General features: G+C 58.2%; 1 protein-coding gene across 3 annotated transcripts in view; it reads right to left on the reverse strand.

Annotated features, from left to right (window-relative positions):
• ADGRG1 (adhesion G protein-coupled receptor G1) overlaps nt 1–15,054 on the reverse strand; it is a 36,831-nt gene that overhangs the window by 19,883 nt on the left and 1,894 nt on the right. Inside the window, exon 1 of one of the 3 annotated variants that reach the window (XM_077898286.1) lies at nt 9,804–9,961. The exons of 1 other annotated variant lie outside the window; for it this stretch is intronic. The gene's annotated coding sequence lies outside the window, so the exon portion shown is untranslated. Of the gene's footprint in view, nt 1–8,127; nt 8,148–9,803; nt 9,962–15,054 lie in introns of those variants that run through there. One more of the 3 variants, XM_077898284.1, reaches the window with a different exon arrangement.

A 15,054-nucleotide genomic window follows, 5' to 3' on the forward strand; every position in this document is an offset into this window, starting at 1 on the left:
TCTGGGAGAAGGGGCGCAGGTGACAGCAGCCCCTGGCAACCGTTTCCCTGGCAACTGTTGGCAGCTGCAGGAAGGGAACTACGTCACCGCCCGGCTCCGACCCAGCTCCGCACAAGCGCCCTAACTTGTCCGGTACCCAAGTCTCCCGACTCAGATACTGGCCAGGCCCAGCCGGAGCCGGCAGGAGGGGCAGGGCTGAGGACCGTGGGTTACGGAGAGCAGTGAGGGCTACCTCCCTAAGCGGGTCAGCATCTGAGTCGGGAGACTTGGGTAGCAAATCCTTCAGGGCCCGGTGGGGCCACCCTTGTGGCCCAGGATGCCTGGCGTGGTCAGCTACATTTGCCCCTGGAGGCTGCCGGCCTGTGGCCCTGACCTCATCCCAGGCTGGACTCCCTCCACCCCTCATCACTGGCCCCCCCAGGTGCAGGATGTACACGTACATTCCCTAGAAGTGTCTCCGGGAGGCACCTGCTCCAAAAAGCTTTCCTAGGTAGCCACAGCACACCACGGATCTTCATTCTGAGTTATCCCTAGGGCTGGGGGTTCCCCCTGGCTTCCTTCCAGAGCATTCTCTGGGGGCCAAGAGTGGGTCAGACCCTCCCATCTGTGCTCCAGAGTAAGCACAGGAGTGTGGGAAGGGAAGAGAACACAGGCAAAGCTTCTGAAACCGATTCTTTGTGTTCTTTGTGCCAGGTGCTACCCTAGGCATTTTGGAGATGTATCCCTACCACTCTGCAAGGTCAGCCCTGTTGAAGCTAACTTACCGATAAGGAAACAGGCTCAGGGAACTGATGGGACTTTCTCAAGGCCACCCGGCTGGTAGGGAGGGCTGTGAACTTCAAGCCAAGATCTCTTCCAAGAGACATCAAGGCTAAATGTCCATCTGACGCTTGACTAGTCCTGCCCCCCCACCCCGATCCAGTGCACATCCAAACTTTTATTTGATCACCTCAAGTGACAGGGAGCTCACTTCCTTACAAGAGGGCACATCCCTTTGGCCTCTAAAAAGTCCTTCAGAGCCATTCAAAGGGGAAAGGGCATCAAAGACATGGAGTGGTCCCCACGTGTCAGGGCAGGAAAGAGGATGCCCCCACTGGGGCCTGTGGCTCCAGACCAGCAGCAGATCAGGAGGCACGGTGGCGCTGCTCAGGGCACTAAGGGGCTAGGGTCTCAGCCAAGCAGCTATAAACACTTTCCCAGAACAAGTGGAGAATCCCCTCAGCAGTCGCACTCAAAGGCCCGGAGGGGCTTTGCGGTGGTTTCTGGCAGAGGCCATGGGAAAGGCAGCAGGGGCTTGGGGCCGGGGGACGCTGGGCCCATGCGCCCTCACACCTCCTCCCCCACCCATGGACCAGAGCCAGGAGGCAGCTGCAGTCAGGAGGCAGCTATTGTCTTGCTGCTGGCCCAGAGCTGTGTCCCCTTCGGGCACTATTTTTGGCCCTCCGGAGGAAGAGGAAAAGAAAGCAAAGAAAGGAGTTGCTGTTCTCAGTGGAACCTTTCCCCGGAAAGGATTCCAGGGCCTGCTGGGCCAGAGAAGCCAGTCACTGTGGGATCAGAAGCTTCTCTGCTTAAAAAGAGCTGGCAAGGGGCTGCAGTTCAGGGGAGCCAGGGGAGGGCGCAGACGGGGCCCCCCAGGGCCTTTACACACACATGGTGCTCACTAACCACAGTGACATGCAGAGAAACAGGCACAACATCACAGGTCCCACCCAATGCCACCCAGTACTTGTAATGACAAAAATACTTACTATCGCTCATAGGTCCTTGCTGCCCAGAGCCCAGTCTCGGCCAAAGACACTGACAATGCTCACGATACCGCCGACCAGAGCGGAGTGCAGGACAGGCATGGGGAGGCTCATTTTATAAGTCAGCTGCCCAAATAGTGAGCCAGCGACCCCACACACCGCCACCGCCACCGCCACCGCCAGCCAGCCCCCCTCCCACCAACTCCAGCACACTAGCCTTCTTTCTATCCTCAGGACCTTTGCATGTGCTTCCCCTTCAACGTAGCACATTCTTTCCCAGGCCTGTTCCCTGACTGGTTTCTTCTCAGCCCTTATTTCAAATATGTCCTCCTCTAAGAAGCCATCCATGATTACCCAACCAAAATTACCGTCCCCTTGATCACCCTCTTCATGCCACCTTCTACCTTCACAGCACTTAACGCCGTCTGAAATGACCCTCCAATTTGCTTACTTGTTTTCCATTTCTCGACATTTACTACCTGGCTCACCACTGGTATCTCCTATATTAGCGCCGTGCCTGGGCCACAGCAGATGCTCCATGACTGCTAAATACATGAATGAATGAGACAGAGTTGGGATTCTAATCCAGGCCAGGCAGGCTGCAAGCCTCTTCCCCACAGGAGCCAAATCCTGATGTTACACATCTGATCCAAAAGTCCACTTGAGGCAGAGGTTCCACCACTGAGCCATCCTGACTCCCCAGCCTCTGACTGGCTCAGGGGCATAAACATCTCTGTCAAGTGCTTGGCTAGAGAGTGACTCCCAAGACTGTACACAGCTTGAGAGTAGGAATAGGGCCCTAAATGCCAGCCTACCATTTCTTTCAATACACAGCTGCCTGGTAAAGGCTCTGAAAAGTCCTGCAATGCAGAAGCCCAGGAACCCCAGCTTCCTAAATCACTGGGACCGCAGACAGACTTTCAAAGTTGCTAGATTAGATCATGTCTGAGATCTCATCTGAATCTGTGATCACTGAACCTTGGGTTTTCTCTTGACACGAAGGCAAAGTTACTACTCCCAGGCCCCTCGACAGCCTACTCCTATGGTCCAGGGCTAAGAGGGGGCCCAAGGGGAGAATCTGCCATGAAGGTGGGTCTTATTCTCACTGCTGCAAATGTTTAACTTCCATCTGGATTCCCATGGGCTCCCCCAAGGTGGAGCAGGGAGGGGAAACTACATGTCTGTGGCCAGGGAGGACCCTGGGGTCTAGGAACCTGGGGATGGGCATATCCCAAGGGCCAGCATGCAGAGACTCACAAGGCAGCTGGTGCAGGGAAGGAGCACAAGAGCACAAACCATATGACGTGCACCAAACCTCCACAGTGCACGTGCCCGCCACTCTATGAGGGGGCACTATTATGCCCATTCTACCGCTGAGAAAACTGAGGCTCAGGGAGGAGAAGCTGCTTGCCCAGGGCTACACAGCTGGCAAGTGGACCCCAACCCAGTTCTGTACACTCCTTTGCCTGAGCTCTACCCCTGCTCTGGAATCTCCAGGACACGGAGAGGACGCGTAGCCACTCAAGGGAGGTGCGTAGGCAGGTCCACGAGGCTGCATGGCACCCAAGGCCTCACAGCCCAGGAACAGGGGCCGAGTCCCTTCAACCCTACAGCTATGGGTCTGCAAACACTCCCGCCTCCCTGGACGGCAGTTTCTGCGGCTTCCAGCCCTGTAGGAGAGAGAAACCAAGTGGGGGACCCAAGTCCCACCTCATCCCACTGAGATGGGACTCCCAGGCATGCTGACACCTGCTGTAGAGTCTGTTAGGAAGCACTGGCTGTCCTCCCAACTGCAGCTAGTGACGGGCACTGCTCCCCAGCCTGGCTCCCCACCCCACCCCGCATCAGCCCAGGGTATCCTTGGGTCCCAGCCCAAGAGCTGGAGAACAGACTCTGCCCATCTGGTCTGGGGTGTGTGCATAGGTGGCAGAGTCCAAGAGGGTGTGGCAGGTGCAGACACAGATGTACGATAAATACAGCTTTGAGGAAGCGCATGAGGATTCCTTCTGGCCCTACCCACTGCCCACGGCTCTCTCGAGGCCCTGTCACATGCAGGTGTGTGGGAGGGGGAAGTGCCACGGGGTTAGGAACACCCCTACCCAGGCACAGGTCCATTGCATAAGGACAACAAGGGGCAACATCAGCTCCCTGATGATTTGAGGGTGGGTGTGCCCCCTTCTTGACCCCTCCATCACACCCTCCAGACTCACTCCCACCCCAATCCCCGTGTGCCTTCCGCCCAGCTCGTTGGATGATTAGGAGGCCAGTGGGAGCCTCCCAAAGATGCCACTGGATGACACTAATGATGGAAGCCTGCGCACGGTGACAGGCAAGGCTATGGAGGCACCACCTGTACAACAAACATCACCTGACACCCTTAGGATCACCAGCAGGCTGGCTGCTTAGGGACTTCGTGCCTGGGAAGAACGTGGGACTGGGTGCCTCTCCCACTCAGGGCCAGAAGGAGCCATGAAGAACACTCCATGACACTCAAGTTCGAGCTACAATTGTTTGCCAAACCTAAACCCTTGCAGGGATGGGAAGCTCACTACCTCAGACGGAAGCAGCCATGTGTGGTGCCACGGGAAGAAACAGGTCCAGACCTGGGCTCAGGCCGCCACTACCACTGACAGGCCAGGAACTTGAGACCTGCTTCCTCATCCAGGAAATGAGGACAAGGATTTAAATCTTCAAGGCCAGCAGCACCCAAGACTGAATGAGGGTCTTTGTAGGCAGTGACTCTGTGTGTCCTGGGGGGTGGAGGGACTATGAGCCTCTCCAAGGGTTTGGCACACTCCCAGATGGTGACCCAGCCAGGGGAGCAGTAGGCAGAGGGTGCCAGGCCAAATGTGACTCAGTTGCCCCAGTTGGCCCCGTGGGATTCACCCCTCACATTTGTCACCATGAAGACAGGTGGGCCTGGGCAGTTGTCCCCACGGCCACAGGGTCAGAGACCCAAGGTGCTAACCACAGAGCCCATCTTGAGAGCCATACTTGGCCAGGGACTCAGAGGGGGTCAGCCACCTAGTGCAGGCAAGGAGCCAAGTAGCCAAGGGATCTCAGCCAAGCAGAGAAGTAACCACAGAGTGCTGCCCGAGGAAACAAGCCCAACTTGATCTCAGGCCTCCCATGGTAGGCCCAAGACAATGTCCAAGAGGGTCAGGCCTTGGGTCACAGAGAGGAGCGGGAGGGAGCCCCACTCTTGAAAGGCTCATGCCAGCAGATCAAGATTCCCCTGGATGGCAGTGTCCAAGGGCCCCACGTGCTCTCTGGGGCCTGGTGCCTTTCCCAACAACGTCATGGGAGCACAAGGCTAATGCTCCTGGATAAACTCACTGTTGCATCCTGAGGTCTCAGTGGTGTCCCAGATCATTGGCAATGACAATATCACTTACTGAGTGTGCCAGGCTCTACACTCAGCACTTAAAATGTAGTGGGCTCATGTAACCTTCTCAAGAGACCATCACCATCCTCGTTTTAAAGATGAGGAAAACAAGGCACAGAGAGGCTAATACACCTGTCCAAGTTCACACAGTTGATGGAGCCGGGACAGAACCAGGCAGCCCCAGAGCCACCACCTTGGGCGGCCTCTCCCAGAAGGACAGCTCCACTGGGTGATGGAAGAGCAAAGGTCTGGGACAGCTCGGCGTGGGGCTCTTCTGCCCATGGGGCCCTAAGTCAACAGCCGTCTCAGCTAATCCCCACAGGGTCTCAGAGAGATATTAGAGACTTAGGTATCTTCATCCCCATTTTATAGCCTAAGTAATGAGGCTCTGAGAGCTTGAGCTGCTCGTTCAAGGTCATCTTTCAGGATTTGAACCTAGCTCTAACTTAGCCACCATGTGACCCTGAAGATAAAATCTTCCGTCTGGGTTTAGGGAAGACCTCTAAAAGCTGCGCAATGGGCTAAGCACACATTTTGCACCCAGGGGCTACTCCAGATTCCAGCAACCACCCAGCCCAGGGGTGGTACTCTCATCTCCGTGTAGAGAAGACGTCGAGGTCCAGGCAGGCTACAAGCTTGGGCCCCTGTGGCCGTCTGCTTGAAAGTCAAAGCCAGAGCTTCTGGGCAGGGGGGTGATGTGTGGGCAATGGCCGGAGGAGAGGGCACAGAGGTCTCAGAGATGGCTCGAGTCTCTCATTGTTACCCATCTGGAGTTAGCGTAAGTAGCCCTGAGCCCGGGGAGCCAGGCCGGAGCCATTAGCCGCAGAGCCGCCAGCCTTGCAGGGAGCCAAGCAGGCCTGGCTTCTAGACAGCGAGGCCTCAGCCCCCAAGGCCACCTCCCTGTCACGTAGAGCCCTGTCCAGCGATGCCTAGAAGCTCTGCCAGCTTCCCTGGGGCTCAGCCTTTATCTCTGCCGCCTGGAACTGCCACAAGTACCACAAACTGTCTGAGCCTGAGTCTGCAGCAGCTCAGAAGCCCAATGCCCACCCCACTGACCTTCCCACCAAAGCACAAGTCAGGAGGGAGGGGGAAGGGGTAGGTCCTGCCGGAGCCCAGGTGGCCCCAGCTCTCCCCAGGGGGGAAGCAGGATGAAGGCCCCCCCGCCCCCACCCCAGCACCCTGGGTTGTTACTAGCTGTCTCTGGGACCAAGTGCCTCCACCCACCCGATGCTGAGATCTCAGGATAAAGGCTAACGTCCATCTGTCAGTCCGTCCCTCCGTGGGCCAGGGCTGCTCCAAACACTCTCCTGCATTAACTCCTTAGTGTTCACAACAGCCCTCTGACGTGGACACTGGTGTTACCCACTTTGTCCAGATGAGGAAACCGAGGCTGGCGCCCACACTCACACCACCAGAGAGGAACACAGCCAGGGCTCTCCCCAGGCAGACCCGCCTTGCTATCCCTGTAGGTCCTGACACCCCGGCAGAGCACGGGCTTGGGTTTGAGACAAGGGCACATGCTCTCTGGTGCCCAGAACAGAACCCGGCCCAACCCAGGAACACCCCGCCCCCCGACTGAGGGGGCCAGGGGAGCACAGCAGACAAGATCTGAGACTCTAGAGCCCCAAAGACAAGCAGTTGGTCACCGGTGAGCCTCCCGAGCCCCAGTGTCCTCATCTCTCAAGTGGCCACAGCAGGAGCACCCGCCTGGCAGGAATGAAGGGGTGTGCAAGGCACTGAGCCCAGGGCCCGCCAGGGTCTGAGGCCAGGGGAGGCCCAGGACGTTCTAGCTCAGGCCGAGCCTACAGGGAGCCAGAGAGAGTCTGGGGCTGGAGGGGCCTGGCCAGGTGCCTCGGCCCACCTATGCCAGGGCAGGCTGGCACCGGGCAGGACCCCCAAACTGTGCGTCTCAAGCTCCTCCCACACCCCCGGCCCCTCCCCTCTCCCCAGCAGTCCAAGCCTCACCCCAGAATCTGCAGGGCTCCCCGAGGGCCTCAAGGAACGCCCGGTGAGGCTTGAGGACCCGACTGTGGAGGGCTAGCCTGGAGAGGTGGGGCCTGGCCGCCCCTCCCCTCTGTTGAGGGGCCCCTTTGTGCCAGGCCTGCCCCCTCCCCACCTGCCATCTGCCTGGTCCCTAGGCCCCTGGTTCCCTGAATGCTGGGTTTGCTCACGTGATGCCCCCCATCTGCTGAGAGTCAGAAGGCAGGGTCTGGGGGTGCCGGCCCGCTCAGGCTCCGGGTCGGGGGAGGGGTGGCGCTGGGGCCTGGGGCCGTGCTGCCACATTTCCCCACCTCCCTACCTGCCTCCCCCACGCCCTCCCCCAGAGCCCTGCCCCTGCCTCCTCACCCCTGCCATGTAGAAGCCCACCTGTACCTGCATCCCTGGAAGGGGCTCCTCAGCCACCCCCACACGCAGCCCTAGCTGAGGTCAGAGACCTGTGGCCTGGCTCAGCTGGAGTGTGGTCCATGTGGCCCCCTGCATGGCTGTGCCTGCCTCCCCTCCCGTCTTTGCCTTGCCGGGCCCGCGAGGAAGGCCATCCTGAAGGCAGGCACACACAGACCCTGCCTCTTTAATCGGCCATCCCTCTGGCAGGGCGGCCACCACCCCTCTGTCCCCACAGCTGTGAAGCTGCCTCCCAAGCACAAGCGATGAGCTCCACAGCCTAGGCTTCGGGCAGCCAGGCCACCCGGCATCACAGCCCACCCCTCACCTCCCCATCCTGTCAGGGTCACAGCCAGGGCACCCAGCCCCCACCCAGCACCCATCTGACCTGGCTGCTGGCCACAATGCCACTCCTCCTCCTGCAGAGCATATTGGTACCTGCCAGCCTGGCAATCCAGGCCATATAAAGTGACCTGTGGCAGGTCTCCAGTGCCATCACCTGCCCCACTTACTGGCTCTCATCATTCCCAAACCTTTTTCATGCGGTTGCCTCTGCCCAAAATAGCCCCCACCCAATCCTCATACATGCGCATCAACCTTTTTACCCCTCCTCACCTGGCTCCAAGTCCAGCCAGGTCCTCCCAGCTCAGAAAGTTCTCTTCCCCTCTACTAGCAAATTATGTCACTCCTCAGCCTCAGATCCTCACTGTCTTGTTTATCTGTCTCCCTGACAAGACAAGGAGGTGTCACAGCCAGGCTGACCAGTGGCCCAGAGCACTGAAGCCAGCAACAACAGTGCATGCAGCCGGCCTAGCACAGCCTCTCCCCCACAGACCATGCCCGGAGTGGTGTGCTTTACAAGCTGACACTCTTGGGGTTAAGCCCCAAGACCACAGGAGGCAGGGCAGTTATCATAACCCCTACATATCCATTTAGCAGCTGGAACAACTGAGGCCCAGAGAGAGAAGCAAGGCAAGGTGCTCTGACTGAGGTGGGTCTATATCTCAGATCCCCAGGGTCCCTGAAACAAAGGCAGATTAGGTCTGGCCCCAAAATTAGTCCAACCTCTAGACCTTGGCAGGAAAGTTCCCACAGGACCCTGGCCTGGGCTCTGGGGAGCCAACTCAGCAGCTGGTAGCTCTCAAGGGCAGGAGAGGCTTCTTACTCTGTCTCCAACCCTAAGAAAGCAGCTCTGCCCTCAGAGTACCCACGGTGAGGGGGTGGGGGGCTTGGCTCAGAGTCTGGACCACTCATGAGTTCTAAGACACCTTAATTGTCTCACTCTCTGCCCCCACCCCACCCCATCAGGCACACAGAAGGCACTCAAAAAATGTTCACATGAATAATTTCCTTGGCCCTCAAGAGCCACAAGGGCTCTTCCGACCCACCCCACCTATGCTAGGCCAGAGCTGCTACAGACAGGATGGAAGTTGGGGTGAGGTGAGAGGTGCCCATCTCAATACATGTCCCCCAACCCTCCTCAGTAAAATGAGCACCAGGCCCTCCTGTGGGGCCACGGGAGACCCCAGCTCAGCCTCACAGGAAGGAGGTTTGGTGGGGAAGAGGGGAGAACAGGAACCAGTAGATGCCCCTCACTGGAACAGGGTGGGCGCTGCAGTAGCACCTGGGGAGAAATTCTATGAGTGCAACCCAATGGAAGCACTGGGACCTGGTGGTTAGCGGGCAGGGGGCTCCAGGCGCAGCTTCTGCTTCCCCATCAGTCTGCCTCTAGTTTCCAGAACTGTCTCTGAGACCCCACAGCTGAGACCACCTCCTACCAAAAGTGGCCTATGTCATGGGAGTCAGACTGCCCCTGGCTCACTTGGGCACCTGGCACCCACACTGGGCATCTGTGGGCAAAGCTGTCCTCAAAAGCACAGTCCTCTGCCAGGGACCCTGGCCCTTCATCCCTAGACTTGATGCATGACCTTGGGTAAGCCACCTGGGAGCCTCCATTCTCCCACCTATGCAGTGGGAGCAGCAGTGGGAAGTGACCTCACAGACCAGAGAGCAGAGCCCAGCTTGCCGGACCTGGGGACTATACCACTCTGCTCCTCAGTTTCTCTTGCTAACAAATGACTAGCGCTCAGAGGGTCCATCCTCTGGCGCCGCGACCCCTTTGAGTCACCTCCCTGTCCATCCACCGCCGACTCTGGAGACCCCCGCACAGCAGTGTTTATCCAGCCTGGCTGCCGCCAAGAGACCTCCCAATTCCCGGTTCACCAGCACCCCACCCTCCGCCACACACCCCACCCCTCCTCCCTCCCGCCGGCACACCCTCGATCTGGTACCTGGTGCCGGTGGAAGGTCCTGTGCGGGGCCAGGCGGCTGGCAGGCCTTTGCCCCCAGCCGGGGTCGCTGCCCCCAGCCGGCGCGCTGGCGAGCGTGGGAGGCGCGAGCGGGCAGGAGCTGCGGAGGCCGGAGGAGGCCGGCGGCGAGGCGGCTGCAGCGGGTGTGTTGGGGGGACGCCCCCCGCCTGCCCCAGCCGGGCTCCTCCCTCTTCCCTAGCTTGGCTGGGATGACGGGACCTTACGTGAGTCACGGATTTCTCATAGTGGGAGGGGGGCAGGGCCGAGGGAGCTCTGGCGGTGACCCTGGGGGATGCCCATGACTCAGCGCTGGGCAAGGGGGCGCCTGGCCTCACCACCCATCGGCGGGCAGGTGCCCGGCTTCAGGCACAGACAGCCCCGCTGGGGATACCCTGCCTCCCCGCCCTCCATCTGCTGCTTTCCGCCCGGGGCTCTTCTCCCCAAAGTTCCCGCAGAGAAGCCAGGGTTGCCATGGCGACGGCCCCCACAGATGCTGCCCGCCCCCCCCCCCCGCCTCCCCCCACAAGGCCCAGGCGACAACTGCCCCTTCCTGAAGGAGAGTCTAGGCTCCTTGGCAGCAGACAGGAGCCGCCGCTGACCGGCAGAGCGGAAAGCCCTGGAAGGGCCGGGAGTGGGGGTGGGGGGGGGCGGGGTGTCAAGTGGTTTGGCATGTGGCCAGCCGGGCCATGCACAGCTGACCACCTTGAGCCCTCCTTGAGCCCTCCTTGAGCCTCAGCTGCCACAGCCAAGGGACCCATCATCATGTTCCCTAAGTTTCAACATTCTAGGACTTCAGTTCTAGATTCTGAGGCCCTAGAGGTACATCTACTGGGCCAAAGGGGAAACTGAGGCCCGGGTGAAAAAGAACCATTCCTGGTGCCTCCAAAAGCTCAAAACGAGACACTTGGAAATGGCCTGATGCCCGCATTCTCTTCCGGCTGCTGGCCTCTGTCAGCAGCTCCCTCCCACTGCTAAGACTCATAACCACCCTGGGAGTCGGGAAGCGCCACAAGGCTCATGCTCAGGGCCCGCCCTGCAGAGCTGGAACTCCCTGCCTTCCCTCATCCCTACCCAATTCCCAAGTCAAGGTGCCATAGGAATTTCACAATATAATGAGGGTAAGTGATGACAGCAACAATAATAACAATAATGATGACATTTACTGACCATTTACTGCATCCCAGAATCTTCCCTCCCACCATCACCGCAGCAGCACAGGACAGTGATGAGGAGGAAAACATGTTGCACAGGCCAGTGCCCGGCACGTGATGAGTCCTCAACAAATATCCGCCGTGAATGTGGTGACAGAGAAGGGAGAGCACAAGGTGGAGAAATGCAGCTCAGAGGAGGGAATTCACTTGCCCAAGGTCACACAGTTGGCAAGTGTCAGAGTTGGGATGGAGGCCCAGACGGTCTGGCTCCACATGGCTCTCCTGATCACTCATGAATCCAGCCTCCCCAGACCTCTGGCATGGGGTCTGGACACAGCAGATGCTCAGGGCCTATATACCCCTTCTCTCGTGCAGGGATCTGCATTCTAGTAAAGGGACCTGGGAAAGTGCCCTGATGTAACAGGAATGGAAGCAGTCTAAGAGGCCAGGAATCCGCTGTGGGTGAGGTGTACCCCTCATCTGCCTGCACAGATCAAGGGAGGAGGAAGGCAACAAAGCTGATGGTGAGGTGCAGGGAGGCCCCCTGGCCAGAGCTGCCAGTAAGCAGTGCTGTGCCCTCCAAGCTATCAGCCCCCCGGGCGGCTGTGGTCGATGCCCTCAGCAGACAGGCACTATGGGTGCTTGGCCTTCATGTGGCCCATTGTTCTCTCCCGGGTCACCGTGGGCACTTGCTCATTGCCAGGGCTGGAGGGGTCAGTTCATGCAGAGGGGTGAGGGTGGCAGGGACAGCTAGGAAACAAGGGAGTGGAAGTGAGTTATCCAAGGATGTGGAGTCCCGGACATGCAGTGTCTCTGAGCAAGTACTACCTCTGAGCCTCAGTTTCTCCAAGATGAGTCCCTCAGGGCCAGGCCAGCTGGTAGCTGGGGCAGCCTCAGCTGTTCCCCCAGGTCCAAGCCAGCAGGAAGCAGTCCCCCCGGCACACACCCCCTACAGAGGGTGCAGACCAGCAGGATGCAGGAGGACTGTTGGAGGCACACTCTCTCTGCAGATGGCAGGGGCACCCCAAGCTGGACCTCTGAGCAAGGGACACAGAATCTGAGCCAGCTGCCACTCAGGCCATGCCAGAAAGGCCTATGTGGTGGATTGGCCAGGGCAGGAGAGAGCTTGCTGAGCTCTGCCTGCCCGGTCACCATCAGGCTTCTCGGAGACCTGCTCTGTGCTGGGCGCTGTGCCAGGCTCCAGGGCAGGGGTAGACAGCAGGCCCACCTGGCCCTCAGTCTGGCTCACATCAGGGTGACACTAAGAGTCAGTTATTGACACTGCAGAGTTCCCAGAGTGCTCTGGGGGTCAAAAATGAGAAACCCCATAAATTCGTATTAATCACAATAGTACCTATTATTAGTACTAATAACAGCACTGATAAGAGATGCTGTGTCCATGGGGCTTACTGTGCAAGATGCTCTGTTTTATGTGGATTGTTCTCATTTCATTCCCCAAAACCTGTGGGCTGGGTCCCACTGGTATTTTGGAGACACAAAGGAATTCAGCAAGAGAATCCTAGTTTGGACTCTAGGGGCTGACGCCAGTCATGTGGATGAGCTGGGTGGAGGGGAAGTCCAGTGGGGCACTGGGGGACATAGAGACAGGGGGAGGAGGAAAGACTTTGGTCCAAGAAACCCGAAGCAGGGCAAGGACCCCTACCCCACATGTGAAGGCCAGGGGGATGAAGAGATATCTGGGAGGCAAGGAAGAGGCTGCCCTTAGGGACAGGGGATTGGGGGTGTCCCTGTGACGTGTGGGGGAGCCTTCTAACAGTCCACTGGAAACATTGCTGGAGCTCAGCGATGAAAGGCTGAGGTCCCCAGAGCCGGGAGGAAGTCACATGCATTACCGGCCAGTGACAAGCCAGAGGCAGGGTGGGGAGTGCTGAAAGGGGAAGGTGCAAAAGGGTTTTCATTTTAAGGGATGGAAGAGCAACTGGAAGCCTGGGCTCTGGGCCCAGGCCAACTGGCTCTCCTGCAGCTCTGCCAGCTGGGTGACTCAGGCGCTGTCTCCCCAGCCATCCACCTTCTCCCCTATCAAGTGGAGAAAGCGCCAACACCACAGATAATAATTAATGAGGCCACATGCATAAAGCTCACAGCCTGGGCACGAGTGAGTGCCCCTGATGTACTTGCAAGAGCTCTGCTATTCAGAACAGCCTGAACATGAAACAGAAACAGGACTGCCGGGCAGGTGGGAGCAGATCTGCAACCACACATGGCCCCCAGGACAGGGTAAGAGGACAGAGCTCCATGGGCCCCGCTGTCACAGAGCTGGGGGGAGAGGCCTTTCCCTTCTCCATCTCTCAACCCCCACCCAGGGCACTGTGAGCCAGGCTTGCAGACAGTGGAGAGCTGTGCCTACCTGCAGGAAGGGTCACAGGCAACCATTGCCTGCTTGGAGGTGGGTTTTTATTGGACAAAAGGACTTCAAATCCAGACTTGTCCCTTTGCCTTATAAAGTGGCCTCATAAAGCATCAAGCACCCCATCTGGCACACAGTAGGTAGTCAACAAACATTGGCCAATGTCGCTGCAGTTATCATAAAGTCAACACCGATGGGGCATCTAGGTGGCTCAGTGGTTGAGTGTCTGCCTTTGGCTCAGGTCATGATCCCGGGGTCCTAGGATCGAGTCCTGCATCAGGCTCCCTGTAGGGAGCCTGCTTCTCCCTCTGTCTTTGTCTTTGTGTCTGTGTCTCTCATGAATAAATAAATAAAATATTAAAAAAAAATAAAGTCAACACAGATGCCAAAGGCCTGGCACTCCACCATTTGCAAAGGCCTCTCACATCCAGCATCTCCTCTACAAGAGAATGATGATTGTTCCCATTTAACAGAGATGAAAACTGAGGCTGAGAAAGAGAAGTTTCCCAAAGCCTCACAGTACGTCAGTACCAGAGCCAGGACTTGAACCTGGGTCCTGGGATCCAGACCACATGCTTTGCAGCCGGTTCTCCCAGACACTTTCCTGTTTGTTCCCGTGGGAAAGCCTCCTGGCCACAGGCGCGGGGGCAGCTGTAGCCTCATGATAACACCACCTCCCGTCACAGCCGCCCCAGGGCCCAGCATGGATGGCATTGCCCATGTGACTCAGCCACTCTCACAAAGGGAGCTGTGTGCCCTGTGCCTGCCTCCCCCACCCACCGTTCTTCCCCCAGCTGGAGAAGGAACAGGGAGCCTGACATACCTAAGACTTGGGAGAGCATGGGGCACCGTGGGCCGTTAAAATGGACAAGTCTAATGGAGATTCAAGCCCAGGCTTGGGGTACAAGAGGTTAGTGCCAACTGCAAGGATAGACTGCAAGGCCAGGCAAACAGGAGGGCAGAGACCGTGCAGGTCCATCCCCGTTTTTTTGAGACCTTATTAGGAGCTCCAAGAACAGACTGGATCCAGTTGGCTCCCTTGAGGGTGGAGCTGAGCGGGTGCCCAGCCCACATTCACCTGCCTCAGATTTCAAAAGCTCTGGAGCTTGTGGTCAGGGAAAAGACACTCCCCAATTGCCTCTACACCTGTCCCAGCACTGCTTTCTCTCCACCCCTTCCCCCTTAAGGTCTGAGACTCATGGCTCATGCACCCCTATTGAGTGCTGTGTGCCAGGCAAGTGACTTTCGTTTCTCCCCCATGATTCTGCCAAGGAGGCTTTGTCCCATTTGAGGGGGGAGGAAACTGAGGGTCAGAGAGGGAGGGGAGCCAGCCCAAGGTCACACAGAATTTGAGCCAGAATTTAACTTCAAGGTCCCCTGAAACTCCCTAGTGCCTTCTTCCTAGTCCCAGTGGCATCTTGACCTCATACAAACAAGAAGTGGCCTTGGGCCCAGCACAGACAGGCAGGCAGGCAGACATCCCCCCTGTTCCTATCCTGCTGGGAGGAGGCCACTACAGAATGCAGGTCCTCACAGGGGTCGGGCTGGCTGGGATCCAAGGATCACCCCTGCTGACCTCCTCAGGAGGTAGGCACACCTGGGTGCCCAGCTGCCTGAGACAGAAGGTAGACAGAGCTGCCGCCCCCTCTTTCCCAGCATGACGGAATGTCTGACCTCAGCCCAGCCCCTGACGGCGGCACTTGGCAGGAGGCTT

Source organism: Canis aureus, chromosome 5 (genome assembly GCF_053574225.1).
Source record: "Canis aureus isolate CA01 chromosome 5, VMU_Caureus_v.1.0, whole genome shotgun sequence".
In the NCBI taxonomy this organism is placed as follows: domain Eukaryota; kingdom Metazoa; phylum Chordata; class Mammalia; order Carnivora; family Canidae; genus Canis; species Canis aureus.